This window comes from Onychostoma macrolepis, chromosome 07, assembly GCF_012432095.1.
Source record: "Onychostoma macrolepis isolate SWU-2019 chromosome 07, ASM1243209v1, whole genome shotgun sequence".
Lineage (NCBI taxonomy): Eukaryota > Metazoa > Chordata > Actinopteri > Cypriniformes > Cyprinidae > Onychostoma > Onychostoma macrolepis.
The window spans coordinates 29,791,476-29,808,599 of NC_081161.1; the positions used below are offsets into that span (position 1 = coordinate 29,791,476).

The 17,124-nt window shown below is 37.6% G+C and overlaps 1 protein-coding gene across 1 annotated transcript in view; it reads right to left on the reverse strand.

Annotated features, from left to right (window-relative positions):
- The window catches only part of mettl15 (methyltransferase 15, mitochondrial 12S rRNA N4-cytidine), a 74,301-nt gene that overhangs the window by 20,603 nt on the left and 36,574 nt on the right, over window positions 1–17,124 (reverse strand). The gene's annotated exons all lie outside the window — the stretch shown is intronic.

Consider the following 17,124-nt stretch of genomic DNA (forward strand, 5'->3'; position numbering starts at 1 on the left):
CTTCCCATCAGCAGCTTGTCCAAGGAGTTCAAGGTCACGCGTGCCCGGGAGATCTTGATGTATCGAGATTCCTCAGATGCCAAAGTCTCCTCAGCTGGAATCTGCGTTAAGACGGGAAGGAAGTGGCAAGCACAAAAAGCGGTGGACAGAGCGGAGGTGCGGCTGAAGCATGGTGTCTTGGTTGGCAACGTGGCGGTGGGACGTGCAGGCCTGGGCAGTTTTTCCAAGCCACGCTATGACAAAGCAAGAGGGAGGGAGAAGCATCAGTTGGTGCAGAATGAGGTGCGGGCAGAGGTGGAGGAAGAGCGCCTGACCAAGATGGTCGGTATGCGACAGCAAGGCGCCTGGACTAGGTGGGAGAACGCTGAGCAGCGCAAGATCACCTGGGCAGATTTGTGGAGCTCTGAACCATTGCGCATCAAGTTCCTCATCAGTTCGGTGTATGACCTTCTACCCAGTCCATCCAACTTACATCGATGGGGCTTGGTAGACTCACCAGCATGTCAACTGTGCCAAAGGAGTGGCACACTGGAGCATATCCTCAGCTGCTGTCCAAAGGCTTTGGGAGATGGGCTGTACCGCTGGCGCCATGATCAGGTCCTCAGGGCTTTGGCAGATACAATCACCTCAGCAATTCAGAGCAGTAAGAGTCAGCATCCCTCCAAGCGTACCATCTCCTTTGTCAGAGCTGGGGAGAAGGCACAACAGCAGCCACGCTCCCCAGGTGGGCTCCTCGCCAATGCAAGAGACTGGCACCTTCAAGTGGACCTGGGAAGGCAGCTCAAGTTCCCGAATCACATCACGGCCACTTCACTCCGCCCAGACATGGTGATAACATCTGAGTCGACCAGGCAGGTGGTCATAGTGGAGCTTACTGTCCCCTGGGAAGACAGATTGGAGGAGGCAAATGACCGTAAGAGAGTCAAGTATGCGGAGTTGGTGGAGGAGTGCAGGAGCGGCGGCTGGAAAGCACGCAGTGAGCCAGTGGAGGTCGGTTGCCGGGGCTTTGCTGGACAGTCGTTGCTCCGAACACTCAAACTCCTTGGAGTTAAAGGTCAGCTGTGCAGACGAGCCATAAAGAACATCTCTCAGGCTGCCGAAAAAGCCTCACGATGGCTGTGGATCCGGAGGGGTGATCCGTGGAGTAGCATGCCACTTGGACACAGGCCGGGGACTGATCACCCCCGGTAGGGTCGCCCGGGCGAGGGTGTCTGTTGATTAAAGACCCGAAACACCTGTTGACCTCGGGTTCTTCACTGATGACGTGTCCAAGTAGCACTAGATGGTGTATGTTAGAACCTAGCAATGTATATTACTAAACAAAAATTAAGTTGATACATTTACGGTAGGAAATTTACAAAATATCTTCATGGAACATGATCTTTACTTAATATCCTAATGATTTTTGGCATAAAAGAAGAATCAATAATTTTGACTCATACAATGTATTTTTGGCTATTACTACAAATATACCCCAGCGACTTAAGACTGGTTTTGTGGTCCAGGGTCACATATATGTATATGTATATATACATATATAGTGATCATGATCGATTAAAGTTTTAAAATATACTTTTATATTGCAATAATTTCACATTCAATCTTCAAATTAATGTACAAACAACAAAGACAGTACATTTGTAATATTTGTTTAATGGCATCTTTATTTTTATGACTGAAGGCCAGTATCACTGATACCAATTAATACAGATTTCCCTATAAAAATGTTTCCCCCTAATATTTATCTACCTGTGCCCCTCAGCAGAAATATACAGAAATTGAATAAAGTTATCAAACACTAAATTCTAAACTAAATACAGACTATAAAAGTTATTGATTTCCTCTTTTTTTTCTTTTGTTCTTTGATGAACAGACATCACAGCAGCTGGTTATTAGGTTGTTTTGGCTTCTATTTCTTTAAGAGCTGCCGCTACCGAACATGATGCGGATCTGACACGCATCGTATTTTCTCTCAACTCTACCTTTTCTGACCCATTTCAGTCTCCTCTAATGAGCTGATGAGTTGAATCGAGTGTGTTAGATGAGGGAGACAGTGCTAGGATGCTCCAGGACAGCTTTGAAAACCATTTCATATATAACATATTACATGCATGCACAGTTTTATGGCAGCTTTAATCGCCTTTTTGGTAACTTCATGACTTATCTGATCACGACATTGCATGCTCGTAGTTTCTTTCGCGATTTGATATGAAATGATACAGGCTATGTGCGCGCCGGCACCTTTGTGCGTGTATTGAAGTGCACACGCTGCGAGCGCAGTACAGTTTCCGCGCTCGTTTGACTCGCGCCTAACACTGAAGTGAAGTTGAAGCGCGTATCTGAAATGTCTCCTGTTTGATGTGCTCGTAAAGACGTTCTGTGACTGAATAAATGCACTTCTTGTCACGAAAAGAGAGACAGAATTAGCAGTTTTGAGTGGGGTGGTCAACCCTAGGCCACGCCCCTGCGTTAACGTAGTTAAATAATTTTTACGCGTTAAACTGAAAAAATTAATCGCCTGCGTTAACGCCCTAATTTCGACAACACTAATGCCGAGTTCACACTGCACGATTTTAGCCCGATTTTTCACTCGCCGACAGGTTTGGATAAATCGCCGACAAATGCCCGACATCGGAGGCAAATCGGAGCTCGTTCACGCGAGTGACAATCGTGCAGTGTGAATTACCAAAGACGCGATCTGAGAGAATCGCCGACACGTCGCCGACGCCCGTGAAATATTTGGCATGTTAAATATCTGGAGCTGTCGGCGATTCACAATCACGCTGTGTGCAATGATTTCTGAATGAAAACTACATCACGATGACCTTCAGCCAACGAGAGACAAAGATACAGGGCAGAGGGAAGTTCAGTGAGGAGTTATAGACCATATCAGTATTTTAATATGTACAATTATATCATACAGAAACAAGCACAAACACTTGACCAGCCGCAACATCAGCATAACAGTTACTGCAAAATTATTGTTTACCACTCTTTGCAGAACACAATCCCTGTTCCCTGCATCTCCCTCCTGCATAATCTGTTTTTCTTTTTTTAGCTGGAAATCAGCGCACAGACAATTTGCGGGCTATATTTTTTTAATACTTCCAGTCTCGCTCGAGAACAACGGTCTGACGCACGCAGGTTCTCGCGTTATTTCCTTATCACTTCTCGTGTGTGTTTTGTTGTGAAACGTAGTCTGCGGATCAGACAGAGTTGTCGGCGATTCTTCCTATTGTGAAATCGTGCAATGTGAAAGCCCCTGTCGCCGATCCATCGTGCAATGTGAACACAGCAGCGACTGAATGCTACCCCAGATAGTCACGCAGTGTGAAAACAACAGCGATCCGACGAGTTTGAAAATCGTGCAGTGTGAACTCGGCATAACGCCCGTTTCACACCGCAAGCGTGAGCTTCGCGGCAGCGTCACGTCAGCGTAACTACAGCATTGCTGCAGCTGCAGACTCGCCAGAGTATTCACACTGGAAGCGTTTGTTCAGCGTCACAGCAGCGGCTCCAAAGCGACATATTTCTTTACAAACACAACTATGAATTTGTTTTTAGAAGTTGGTCAGTTATAAACTTGAAAGTTTTGAAGTCTTGGGGATTAGCGTGTAAATGGTCAACAACAAAAACATCTCCTATCATGTTGTTTCAGTCATACTCAAATATAGAAAGTGCTGTTTATACTGTTTTTTTTTTGGTTTGTTTGTTTTTAATTATTATTATTTTTTAATAATATATACTTTTACCCATATCTCCATTTCTTATAGAAGCTGTCAATAATGAATGAATAATGAATTTCTTATGTAGGCCTACTGTATAGCCTACTCCATTGTAATTTACGATCCTGAGCAAGATGAATTGTTCGTTGTGAGTTTGATAAAATGCTTTAAGTTATAATTTTCTTATGGCGATTAAAAATGAAAAAAGTTCAAATGGGTAAATCTTCTATACATATTTTTGATTGTTCATTTTCTTTCCTGACATACACCACTTCGTCTTAAAACACACTAGACATGCTTATTCTGTCATTTCTGTGCATTTTTAGCACGTTTTGTGTGAGATCATATTTATTTTGTCCATCAAAAGTGTGCTGTCACTTTAATTGAGTGTGAGCAGCGCAGCAAAAATAGACTCGGCGCCGAAACCATCGCTGCAGCGCCGCTCACGCGACGCTCCTGCTCCCGGTGTGAATACACTCATTTGTTAACATGGGCGCCGAAAAAAATACGCGCTGCTCACGCGCCGCTCACGCTATGTGTGAAACGGGCGTAATATATATATATATATATATATATATATTATACAAACTATTATACTTAAGACAAATATTATATATATATATATATATATATATATATATATATATATATATATATATATATATATATATAATATTTGTCTTGCTTACAGTTAAACAGAATTGTAAAATAATGTTAACACTTGAATCTTCTTTGTCCATGGTTATTTTTTGCTCTTATATATTCAGTTTCCACACAGAAAGGAGCTGAACAAACGGTGGCAGGTGTTCTGCCTCTGTAGGGCTGGTTACCTAGACACTAAGTTCTTAGTTGGTGTCCAAAGACAACTGCATCTCATAAGCTGGGAAAGAGAGATAGACCGAATAATATGCGTCCCACAGGGAAGGTAACAAAATATCATTTATTTATCACCTTGGAGACCAAAAGATGAGAGTTGTGAGAGAGTGCTGTCACAGCTTAAACTTAATTGAAAAACAGACACACAAACCGACAAATACACAAATGTACAAAAAAAACGCATGTGTGTGAAGGCTACGTGATTATTCTGAGATTCATGGACACACATTTGCAGGAAAGTATGAATGTTAGAGTTTATGCATATGAGGTGTTGGTTTGACGTGAGTATTGACGATGGCTCTTTAATCCATAGTCATTCATATGGAATCGTGGGCGTTTTTGTTGTTGTTGTTTTTTCATTTTTCACTATTGCTTTAATTCACTGTCTTTGCTTTATCTGAAGAGACTTCACAGTTATGAGTAACACAGGCGCACTCATGTTGTCTCAGACCACACACACATATTAAAGCTACATGAATACAGTTTTAAAAGATCGAGATGAAGCTGAAACAAGAAATAAGCATTCAGGCATCATCTCGGTCCCTCCTGACTCTCTGCATCTCCTCCTGAGTTCCTTCCCTAGCACCGAAGAGCCATTCATTTTTCATGTGACCTTTAGACAGCCTGTGAGCGGAGAACAGCCCAGGTAGGCAACTATAAATCAGACAGCAGAGAAGCAAATGAGGCAGAGAACACTAGGGGTCCCATGCAGAAGCAGAGGTGGTTAATTTGGCTGCGTTGGCTTTGCAGTCATGCTAAACACGCGGATTCCCCTCCCCGACTCGTGCTGAACTCCATCCAGATGAACAAAAAGGGCAGAAGATGGGGGTGAGAAATCACCTCCTCCATCTCGAAGGTCATCAAAGGTCCTCTTCTTCACCCACTCACAAGGCCGGCCCAGGGCTTTACCCGTAGGACCCCTGGGTGCCAGCGTCCACACACCCACGGCCAGCTGAAAGATCAAGGTTGAGGGAGCTGCTCGCCTCTCGCCCCCGCTGCAAGGGTTTCCCTCAGTTCTCTGCGCCGCAGAAGGGGCTTTCTATCTCTCTCTCGCTTCTTCCCTCCTCCTCGTTCGCTCAGTACCTTCATTAATTTGCTGGAAAATCTATAGTGAGGCATTCTCTTGCCTGCCCACACAAACACATAGACTCCGCAAGAGCGGTAAGCCCCCGTCCCTCCCTCCCGGTCCATGGATCGGTGAGTTTGGAGGGAGAAAGGGAGAGGCTGTGACAGGCAGAACGCTGCCTCTGCTGTTGCTTCCCGTGTCAATACGCAGTCAATTTAGGGCCTCAAAGGTGCCAGACTTCACTGTAGTAGTTGAGCAGTTTTCCTAATTTCTGGATGAAGTATCCAGCTTATTTTGCAACAGGGAAGTAAGTTATTTTCTGTGAATGTGCAAGACTTCCGATTCATTAAATGATTAGAAGAAAAACAAAGTGCAGTAAATGGTGAAACTGTTTGTGCTACAAACCAGTGCGTTCATGATTATGATAACAAATTGAAATAATATGAAAAGTTTGTGATATCAAGCAGCATAACAGACTGAGAGCAGATGACAGAAGAAGCTTCGCACATTGAAGGTACAAATGGCTGCACCCGCTCTTACGTTAAAAATAAAGTGGAAATTGGTACCAAAACACATTTACAACAATATAGCTTGAAACCACAGGCAATATGATCCTGAGCGTAAAGTACAACCATTCTGAGTGACCACTCAAGCTAATTAGGCTTCTGCGCAGCAAGATTGCGACATGAAATATACAAAACCGCTTCTCAGATATTCAATTTGAAAACAAAATTTATTGTCTGAATACTTAAACCAGTAGCGGGTGCCTCTGCAAGCAAGATTTTCATTACTGAGTTTTCACAGTATGGTCAAGGTTTCCTTTGTTGTTTCTTGAGAGGCATTTTATACATGTTTGGTTTGGGCTGGATGAAAGATTCTTATTACTTGTGAAATATCACACTATTTTGCAAACTATTATACTTTATTTACTGCAGGCATGTACACTGTACTTTATAAGACTCTTTATATTTACTCTATACAATATATATTCTTTAAAAGCAGAAAAAAAACCAAATGTAACTAAATCCGTAGATAAGATGGAGAATGCAGAGTCTGTAAACAATGTTTCATTTTTGTTGGTCTTTTCGCATGCAGAGTAAAAATGCAATGGCATGGCTTGACACTGACTGATCAATAACCGAGCAAAAACACTGATTAAATCCTGTGAGTCCCTCAGCCCCTTCCCTATCCCCTCTGTCTTCAAATGCCAAGCTTATCCCTAAGCTACACAACTAAATGCAATAGCAAAAAGAAAAGAAAACAAAAATAAATAAAAATCTACAGTGCAATAAATAAATAAATAAAAAGAATGGTACAAAACAAAAGATACAAAAGATGCAAACATTACTATACTACTCAATCAAAATCAAACAATATAATATAAAAAAGTTAACGCAACGCAACCAACTGAATCTGAGTTAACAACATCAGATAAAACTCTAAAATTCATACATGCCCCTCCAGAATCCGCAAGTAGTCATCATTTTGTAATATTTACTTGATATTCACATATTTCCACATAAAATTTCCACAAACTATTGTGTTTTAAAGATTACTTTCTTCCCACTGCTTGAAATGTATGTAAATATTAGGGCTGTCAGTTTATCCCGTCAACTTAATTAGTTCTAAAAATATTTTGACAGTTAGCGCGCTGGCCCCGCCCCCATACCTGTACGTGAGCTTACATATCATACAGTTGATAAACATGATGCAGGACAACAACTCCATAAATGCAGTTATGCCCTAAAATTAAAGATATTGCAGCAAAAAAAATGCCTCTGTATGAGTTTGTCTCATATTTATTTCACATGATAAGTGATATCACATAAGCAGCGAGAGCAATATCACATGAATGCTGTTTTTGTTTACGAATATCACAAGTGCAAATGTGAATTCATACAGTTCAGTAAATAAGACATTAATATTTTGCAATATTTTAAATACAATATTGTATGTTTTTGCTCTATTTTGCCGAATGGAAATATTACTGATAAAGCCACTGCAGAATTGTTGTGCGTCTGTGAACAACATAGGTGTATAGCTTCTGAATGAATACTCGTTTTGAACGAATTGTATGAACCAATGATTCAAAGGCCCATTCTTAAAGAGAGCTGTTTACTTCATTCCTGAATGAATCAGCCATTTGAGTGAATTGAACGAATGAGCTCAAAGACATTTACCGCATTAACTCACCCTCATGTCGTTTCAAACCTAAATGACTGACATAAAAGAAGGTATTTTGAAGACTGTTGGCAACAAAGTAGTTTTTGCTACCAGTGACTTTCATTGCATGAACAAAAACTACTGAGATGTTTCTCAAATGATTTTTTTTTACGTTCCACAGTTTATGTTAGGCCGTTGTAGCCTAAACATTTGTGTAATAAATTTTGTTAAATCAAATAAAATATTTTTAACAAACTTTTTAACAACTACTTCATACTTTTCTCATTTAACACAATAATAGCTTTTAATGATCTTTTGTGGGTATTTTCAAAGCCAAATTTAGTTTGCGATTATTTTAATTAATTAATCAGCATATCACAAAATTAATTTGATTAAAAATTTTAATGGACTGACAGCTCTAGTTATAAATAAACATCTGCTTCTTCAGAGCAGTACTATTTTTGGTCCCGCTTTATATTAGGTGGCCTTAACTACTATGTACTTATATTTAAATTAATCATTTGATACAATACACTTATTGTGTACATACATGTTCTTACATTGTACTTATATTGTTAATAATAACTTTACGTAATCTGTAATTAATTTCTGTAATTACATTTATAATTACACTGTTGACCCATCCCTTACACCTTAACCCACCCTTAAACCTACCCATACCACCAAACCCAACCCTAACCTCACCCGTATCCCACCTCAATAGCAGCAAAAGTGTTTTGCAATACAATATGAACACAATAAGTACATTGTACTTATTTTTTGATGTAAGTACATAGTAATTAAGGCAACCTAATATAAAGTGTGACCCTATTTCTTAATCAAATGTACAGCATGTATTCACAATACTCAATGAAATTGATATCTGAGGACAGATTGTTTGTTGTGACACAGACTGCACTAGCCAGTGTTAATGACACATCAGCAGGCATTATGTCAAATGTTATTATATAGAATGACAGATAAATGATCTGATGTGTTGAGGCCATTCACAGTCACACATACACTTATGTCACTTGTCCAAATGTCAATGGCACATGTGAACAATCACCTGTCAACCATCTCCCAAGATCACCAGCGTTGTAGTCATTATGACAACCTTATGCTTGCATGACCAGTTACACCAAAGAACAAAATGTTTTTACCAAGATTCAAAAGTGACCTTTTAGTTTCAGAGTTTTCTCAGATTTCTACTTTTTATGAAATTGAAATAAATGAAAAGACACGTCAATTTGAAAATTCGATTTTAGACAAATTATTATGAATTCTTTTCAACAGATAATCAAACATAGTGCAATAGGCAAGTTTCCTCAGTAACAACAGGCTAAAGTTTCATACTTAGGCCTTGCTTCCATATAAAAAGCTGATGGTGCAATTGAGAGAAACTTTGCCGAATTGAAGGAGACATAACTCTGTGTATGACAATATGACAATAATGCCTAGCAACCTAGCCTGAGTGGGAGGTGCCATCTCTGAATGTCATTAGGTGTGGAAGAGCGAACCGCTTCGTGGTGGCTGATTTGTCAAGTGCTACACGAAAAAGAAGGTTCAAAACTAATGGATGCACAAGCCAGAGATGGTGAAGATGGGGCAAATCCACCCTACTAGTTTCGAAATAATATTTTTCAACATATAGTTATAAAAAGATGGCATAGTTAAAGCCTTGTGCAACTACAGCATTGTGAACTCCTTCACTGAGGTAAAGTCATTATAATGCACAACCTCTTAGTTCTGTCTTTAAAAGCTGACTGGACGAGCCGTGTTTTTGAAGCCATGAATTATAAACAATATGCACACATCAGTCAAGTTTAAAATGATTGTGGTATGTTGTTACAAACCATTATATAAATTAACAACATTACTCACTTGGAATAACTGTTTATTGATTGTTTAAAGGGATAGTTCACACAAAATGTCATTCATTACTCACCCTCATGTCGTTCCAAACCCGTAAGACCTTCATTCATCTTCGGAACACAAATTGAGATATTTTTTTAAGAAATCCGAGAGCTGTCTGACCCTGCATAGAGAGCAACACAACTGACACATTCAAGCCCCAGAAAGTTAAAATTAAACTTAAAATAGTTCATGTGACTGACATCAGTGGTTCCAATGTAATTTTACGAAGCTACGAGAATACTTTTTGTGCGCAAAGAAAACAATAATAAAGTCTTTATTCAACAATCTCTTCTCTTCTGTGTCAGTCTTTGATGCAAGTTCACAAGAGTACCATGACAAGTGTGTGGTGCTGCTGATGCAGGAGTCGGTGTTCTGAAGTAGAATCCGGATGAGCTGTGCCTTGTTTATAAGCAGAGGAGACGCATTCTGTACATTAAAGTCTTCATAAACATGTCTGAAGATTTCGACGGAGAGGATGAATTACAAATTTTCACCCAGCATTACTTATGTGAACCAGAATATACAGATGACGAAGAGAAACGAACGTTACACATCAGAATGCTAGCTCCTGTATCAGATCTTGAGAACGCGTGTCGAAGACTGACCCGGAAGAGAAGAAATTGTTGAATAAAGTCGTTTTGTTTTCTTTGATTACATCAAAAATATCTTAATTTGAGTTCCGAAAATGAACGAATGAATGAAGATCTTATGGGTCACCTGAGGGTGAGTGAGTAATTAATGAAAGAATTTTATTTTTGGGTGAATTATCCCTTTAATTGATAATAAGTGAAGCTAACCAAACTGTTTCTCTTTTGATTTTGTCTGCTTCATTAGACTTGTGGCATAAAACAGTAGGTATCAGAGACTGCAAATAACTTTCAGAAAAACTAACCCAACTACTTGCTCTAGGTTGTTGTTCTTTTATTACATCTATCAGCTTGATTTTGATTTGTAACTATCATTACAACTTTTAATAAAGGAAGAGACTACTATTTTATTATTTGTAATATAAAGATCACATTCAGCTATCTTAGAAACTTTATGCTGTCATAATTTAATTTGGAAAAATGCCTTGTATACATATTTATTGTTTTATCTTTGTCCTAGACTAGGGGTGTCCCCGACTAAAGATTTTCATAGTCGAATCGCAATTTTCGAATCATGGCCATAGTCGACTGATAGTCGAATCATATATTTGGGGGCGGGGCAAAATACATTATCAAGAGTCAAGTCAGACATTCGACAGTCATAAATACACAGGGAAAATGTGTAACGGACGCCTGGCAGATATACAAACGGGGTAAATAATGTTTTGATTAAAAGATAGTTAACATTAAACGTCAGCGAAACCCTTGAGAATTCACAACCATTTTTTTTTTTTTTTACAATAGTGCTCTCATTATAATGTTATGTATAAGAGTTATAACGTTCTGTATTTCTGTTTTGAGCTGCGCGCGCTGAAGATGACCAGTAGAATGAAGCATAAATAGCTGGTTTTTAATCAATGGGATTTAACTCATTTATCTCGCATAGAATACGCTTTGTTATTTATATAACATAACGTTAATATTAAGACTTATAGGCTATCTGCACAAAATGCCCCGAATGCACATGAATGAACTCCTTTTGTGGACGCGTTCTTCACACAATAACATGCAGAAACAACTAAACACTAAAAAAAAAAAAAAAAAAAAACACAGCGTTTTATTATAATTGTGTTCTCATTATAATGCTATGTATATGACAGTGCCAGTCATAGTTATTAATATTCTGCATTGTTGTCCTGCTCGCACCACGCTGAAGAGATAATCACCGTATAGTACTACAATGAAGCGCTTTACTGTAGCGTAACAACCAAATGCATCTTATATGAGATAAATAATATATACACAATATAAATAAACCGACTGAAATGTTTTGAAATTACTTCTTGTACCCTACCTGATCGAAAAAAAAAAAGTCTTCCACTCTGCCTGTGTCAATTTGAGTCTTGTTAAAGATTTAAATCCCTGCCGCCAAAATGCTCCTCTGTCGATGACGGATTAGAAAGCGAAACTTTAATCTATAGGGGAAGTTGGATTTATTCATGCACGTTAAAATACTTATTTAAAGCTTCTTTCTTTTAAGATTCTTATTTACAGCATTATCATAATAGGCTGTATATTAACTTATTGGGAGAAAACCGGTAGTTCGATGTGAAATCAGACACTGAGCACCCCCATATAGCCAAAATGGCATGATCATAACACCCCGCGAATATTCGACTGTGAGATTGGGAGTCGAATCAGGCTCCTCCAATCGAAGCATCAAATCGTCGACTATTCGGGGACAACCCTATCCTAGACACAGACTTTTTAATCTAAAACTAAACAATCCAAACAAAAAGTGAAATTTACCCCAACTGAAAGCTGATACAAACCCAAACCATCAGCCAGTTGTGGCATTTTCACCAAAATGAACAATTCTGCCCCATGTATGTAATTTAAGGTACCTGTAACCAATCACTTGTAAACAATATTTGTACTAATCATAATTCCAATCAAGCTGTGATTTTGTCAAATACAAAACATGATATGATTTATTAAAAAATTTTAGACTAACTAGAAGTAAAACTAACTCGACTTAGCAATACTTAATTTTGACAATGCATAAATTCAGATGTGGTGGAAATGAAACAGTGGTGAAATTTTTCTTGACAGCTTTAAACTTGTGAGGGTGTTTAAAAAAAAAAAGAAAAAAAAGAAGTTTATTTCCAAAAGTACACAAGGTCAGAAAAGCCAATAGTTGAAAAAACACCCGGAAGCCAATGATTCATTAAGTAAATCCAAACTTGGTAAACAAACAACAGGCAGATTTCATCCATTTACAGTGCTGGAGCGATATAACGTCTTCAAAATCCTAAACAATTGTGCAAATGTAAGAAAGTATATATTAACAACAACATGATCTATTTTTCACATTTGCCAATTATGGTCATTTTCTCCCACTGTCCAATCTTCCTGGACCCCAATTATTCCTGTTTATGGTCATATTTAAAAATGTAATTATTTAATGACCATTAAGTGTGTTCCATCTTATCAAATTACAGTACCATTGCCGCCATTTTTACAAAAACTCGCTCTGAGCTAAAGCTGGTTCAGCACATTCATTACCCCTGCCTACATACAGTAATCCTCTCTCTTTCTCTCTGTCTTCCTGTTATTCAGCACTCTTACTCTCGTCTCTTTTGCCTCCTAAAGCACTGTGGGGGTTTCCTAAGCTTCTCTGTGGCTCTGCAACCCACAGAATGATTTGAGAATATGCAAAACACTTACATAACAATTTTAAATTATTAACGTCTTTATGTGGTTTAAACAGAGCATCTGAGATAGCAATGCCTTATGTAAGATCTTATATTATTAAAAAAAAGACATGCTTCATGAGTGTGTAGATATGTGTGAGCGAGTGAGCGTGCTCCAAGTATGGCTTCATAATTGCTAAGAAACCGATCTATTTATAGTTTAGCAACCCACAATACTGACATCATCTAAACTTAAAAGGGTAAAGCAAAAACTATAAGTTAACTGGCACACTCTGTTTCATAACAATAGAGGTGGCCTCAGTTCCTTTACCTTCAGACTAAAAAATTATTTAATGAAAAATGATCTGACGAAACCACCTAATTATATACTAGTGCCAGGGACACTCAGACTCTCAAGGCTCTGTTATTTAAGTAGGACAGGTAAACTGTCTGTTTCTGTGCAAACATGAGAGTCGACATGAAAGGGACTATAAAATTAAGCACAGGCTACTGATAAACACTTGCCCAGCATTTCATCCCAGAACTAGCTGTAAATGACGGGCAATGATGCCGAACAACCTGAAATTCCCCATGACGTAGTATTACGTAGACCAGTTACAAAGCCAATGAGCATTAAAACAAACAGATATGTGCAATACCACTTTCTTTTCTATGCAATACGAAAGCCAGTAAAACACAAAAATCTTCGTAATTTCTGTTGTAAAAACAGGTAATTGTTAATTAAATTACCATTTAATATTCAACCTAATAAAACTACCATCATTTTGTAAAAAACAAAATACAAATGTGCAAACTTACAAAAACATTAAAAAAAGGTTAAGTTTAAAAAGCAAAGCATTACTTCTTTTCTGTTTGTAATTTTAGCAACTGAAAAATGATAAATTATTTATTAGCGTTTACCTTTTACGCAAGACTGGTATTTAGCTAAATTCCTAGCAAAGGTCACATTATCCTTCTATTTTTACTCTTGATTTTTTTCTGACTGTCTGTGACTTTTGTATTCTATTTTAAAAGAAGTAGAGGGAGAGATATTTCGGTAATGCTTTCTATGAAGCCTGTATTTATAATACATTATAAGGGTATTCTTAAGGCATTATAATGAGTGCATAATACATTATTAAAAAAAAATAAAAAAAACTTGTATGTTGTATCATCTCATGAATATTCATAAGAGTTTTAATGTATTATAATATTTACTTATTTGTGGTTAGCTTTTAAGAGTATGATGATTTATAACACACAATGAACACGTTGCATCCAATTAAATTACAATGGATTAGTTCTCGTAGTTATAATTTATTATAAGTCTCATATCTTGCCATGTTACTTATGTTACTTTACTTAAAGCAGACAAAGACTTAAATACTATAAAGTAATAGTAATAATAATAATAATAATAATAATATACTTTTTCAAACAGCCATGAGATCAGATATCAGATTTGCTTTGAACTATTTTTATTGTAATATCAGTTTGATTATTTTAATGGTACCCTTTAGACAGCTGTTGATAAGTAACTCTGAATAAAGTGATAAAATAAAGTGTTAAAATTTTGATGATTCCCCAACAGACAAACTGACTATAAATATGTGAACATTCTACCTACCCTAACCTTAACCTAAGTCTACAAATACTCTAATGAGAGTTAGTTAACATGTAGTTGCAAAGTTGCTTATAGTCAATAGACTATATAGGCTATAGGAAATGTAACCTAATATATATATGACATATGTATAACATTGCATTTTTTCAGTTGAAAGTATTAACTAGCTCACATCAAAATTAACATTAGACTCACAGGAAATACTCAAATAACACTCAACACCAAACCACTCACAAGATGTAGTAAGATCCTGTGCAGATCTTAAATAAAGTCAATATATTATATACTCCATTATAAATGAAGTAGATTTAATATGGTGTTCATTGTGCATTATAAATAATCATACTCATAAAAGTTATAACCAAAAATACACAAGTATTATAAATGTGTTCTAATTGTTGTTAGGATTATTCATGTGATGATATAACATATTTTATGTTTTTTTATAATACATTATGCATTCACTATAATGCCTTAAGAATACCCTTATAATGTATTATAAATATGAGCTTCTTAGATACAGATTACTAGTAAAAAATAAAACTTATATATATATATATATATATATATATATACACACACATCTCAATACTGTTATGTGAGGATCTATACTTAAAAGGAAATTTCAAGCTCTGAATTATCGGTATTATCATATCAATATGCCCACTAAAAAGTGACTCTGGATGGATGAAGAAAAGTGGAAAGATCTAGAAACTTGTTCACAACTTAACTAAATAAGCAAACAGTAACAATTTCCCACTGGCATGAAGAAGCCTGACCTGTGACATTCTCATATATATGAGTCCACAATGTCATGTTCAGATTGATTTCTTTTCTTGAGCATATGGCACAAGAGAGCACTGACAGATTAATGACGTGTACAGAATGTGGATGTGACAGAATTTGTGGTGAGGACGTGCTTAGACTCTGGCTGGATTACCCGTCATTAAAAATAGCACATTTGGCTAAAAACAGAAGCTGAGACCATCTCTTGGAGATTAAAGCATAACCAGTAACACACATTTAAAGCTATACAAGTCTATACAAGTACAGGAAGAGAGAGAAAGAGTTCACTGTGACCTGACATACCAAAACAAATCAAGCCTGAAATATTCCCCAGCACCGAGCTGCCTGACTTCTGTATCTACGTCACTGAGGTCCGAGATAAGATGTTGATCGACTGCATTCAGCAGGGGAGCAGAGATGAAAATGTACAGGGAAAAATTGCAGTCAGTCACACAGACAGTCAAGGTCCAAAACCTATCAAGTACAGTATGTGTGTTTGGTCGGGTGAGTAGTGAATCAAGGCCACCTGAAAAATAGAGACATTTCGAGTGGCAAGCACTCTGCAATGAAAAAATACGATTGTGTCTCCTCCAATGCAAAAATGCCTTTACTCCTCTCTTTTATTAAAGAGTCTCTGTTTTTTTTAGTATGTTTTGAAGTGGGAAACTGTTTTTTCAATGGGTAGTCACCCAGAGAAGGACTTTATTAGCAAACTTGGCAAACATAATAAATCAAATAGCTTATTTAAGCTCTAATGCATGCTGTAAATTATTGCCAGACAGTTAACATATTTAATTGGCTTTGTAAATCTTTTATTTCTTCCATCAGTGACCAAAGGAAAAGTGACTTAAATGTGTTCATCTTAAATGTGTTCATCAAGTTCTTGAAAACAAATATCAAGGATATCACATGTTCATGACACTGTTATGCGTCTCACTCACGTGAGCTGAAACATGGTGATAGGACGACAGAAGGTCTGTATTCTGACAAAAGTAAAACATATCTTGATGTTATTAAATTATTTACTTAGTAAGTGTTAAAGTGACAAGGAGGTACTTGAGGCAACAGAAGGTACTGAAATCATCAATGACGTGGTTCCCTTCGAGCATGACTGTAATTCTGTGTCTGATTAAGACTGTTTAAGGGAACAGACGCCAATGTCTTAACACCTTGCCATTTCTATCCTCGTGCAAGAACTTAGAAAAGCAAACATGCAACGAGAATTGTGAGAAGAGTGAAAAGGATAAGGACCAGAGGGACCATGAAGACAACAAAGTCTGATCTGATACCCGATATCTGCTCTAATCTGATGCCCGATATCTCAGCTGTACAAGTCTGTTAGCAGGTGATGGACAAACGAGGAGGAGAAGAGTGGAGAAAATAGGAGATGTGATGAAAGGTGAGGTGAGATGAGAATAGAGAAGAAGAAATGAGATAGGACGAGAGGAGAAAAGAAAGAAGACAGTAGAGAATATGAGGGGAGAAGAGAGGAAAATATATGAGAGAAGAAGAAAAAAGAATAGAGGAAACAGGAGAAAAGGGGGGGTTAGGGAAGATTGAGATTAAAGGAAAAGCGAAGAGAAACAATGAGAAGACAAAAAGAAGAGAAGATAAGTAGAGAAGAAAAGAGAAAAAGGGAAAGGAGAGGATACAAAATGAGACGAGAGGTGAAAAGAAGTGAGGAGAT